At 35.8% G+C, this 1,708-nt stretch overlaps 1 protein-coding gene across 1 annotated transcript in view; it reads left to right on the plus strand.

Annotated features, from left to right (window-relative positions):
- LOC117180274 (synaptic vesicle glycoprotein 2B-like) overlaps positions 1–1,708 on the plus strand; it is a 66,154-nt gene that overhangs the window by 14,179 nt on the left and 50,267 nt on the right. The window lies entirely within an intron of this gene.

Below are 1,708 nucleotides of genomic sequence, written 5' to 3' on the forward strand. Positions count from 1 at the left end.
TATTTATTATTAATTTATTAATTATATTATTATTGTCTTTAATTGTTGTAATATATTTCTCCGATTGTTATGAAGCTCAACAATTTGTATTTTAAATTTGCATAATAGTGTCTCCGAGTATAGAACTGTATTAAAAATGCACCACGAAGAATTTGTAATGCCTACGCCAATGACCCACGCTGGGTCTGGGAAACTTGACATTCGCCACGGCAATAAAGATCGAACGTATCTCGACGACAAAACATAAACTTTAACAATAATAAATAATGGGTATTTTAAAGTAAAGCGATTTTGTTCTTTAATTTTTATAATCATATTCATCTTTATTACAACTTTCTCCTATAATCAGAAGCTGAGAACGTGACACTGATTATGATTATTTACAGCAGAATAAGTTATAGTTTTAATTGAAAGTGGCTGACGCCAATTCATTGCACAAGACTTACTTTATTCGTATACTAATTTTGAGCACACCTTCTTTTAAATTGCTAAAGACACAGCGGGTGATTGGAAAAATCGGAAAAAGAAGGAAAAATGCGAATAACTTGGTAAATATTGACATTTTTAACAAATACTTCTTATTTAGCTTAGAGTATACCTGTAATAGAGTACTTTTTGTCTCTTTATAATTTTCGAAAAAATCACTTGTTGTCAATAAAAAGGGCTTTTTATTGTTATGATATTTCTTTAATCGAAGTTTTCTCCAAATATATCAATTTTATCAAAAAATTATATACCAATGAAAATATGCACCACTGGGAGCAGAACAACTTTTGTTTCAAACTTTTTCCTGTAAAATCAATTTCAAGAAATTTCACCTAAATGTTCGGCGACTTCGAAGCCGCCTGGCAACACTTTTGCATCCAGGTAAGTGCCTGGCAATGCGCAGGTGCTATTTCTAATGTCAGCCCCTACATGTACACCAATTTTCAACCTTATCCGAGTCACGTAAGTTAATTGCCAAAAATTCGCACCTTCGACAGGTCGCCACAGGTGAACGCATCCACTCACACCTGCCAGGCACCCATTTTTACGTTCCTCATCATCAGACGAACATCTCCTGTGAGAATTGGTCTTATCCGTATCACGCTCCCATTTACGTTGGGAGCCCACGGTCTATCACTCTATCCGGGCCTTTAATTATGCAACTTTCGTGTCGAACAGATAACGCACTGTTCAAGGCTAATATGAAAGATGCCTGTAGCTGAATACTCATTTTTTTGCGAAAATTTTGATATACCCAAAAACACTTAATCCATTTTCCACCGAAACTTATAGAGCAATATATATCCGAAAAACCACAACCCATATGACGAATGCTCAAGATAGAGAAAAAGCGGGGCTAAAATCTTTTTCAACCACACCATACCAGTGATCCCAGATCTGAAACGAGATGCGGTCCAATACTATGACAGGGCTATGTCCGTGTGTATATAGTAGGAGACGCTGTAAATGACTGAGTTGCGCGCGCAACCCATTTCTCCTCTTCTGAATTTGAAAACTCGAAGATGCACGATTGCCGGTCAGAGCACTTCGTCGATTCTATTTATATATCTATCTGCTAACAGCTAACTGCTTTGAAATAAATTCAGGAGATTGAGATTTTAATATTTGCAGATTTCGATGCTGACGATTCTCATGATTTGAATAGATCGCGCACCTCTTGATATGCGTATATTTTGAGGTTATGTTATTTCATGTATAAAAT

Source organism: Belonocnema kinseyi, chromosome 9 (assembly GCF_010883055.1).
Source record: "Belonocnema kinseyi isolate 2016_QV_RU_SX_M_011 chromosome 9, B_treatae_v1, whole genome shotgun sequence".
NCBI lineage: Eukaryota > Metazoa > Arthropoda > Insecta > Hymenoptera > Cynipidae > Belonocnema > Belonocnema kinseyi.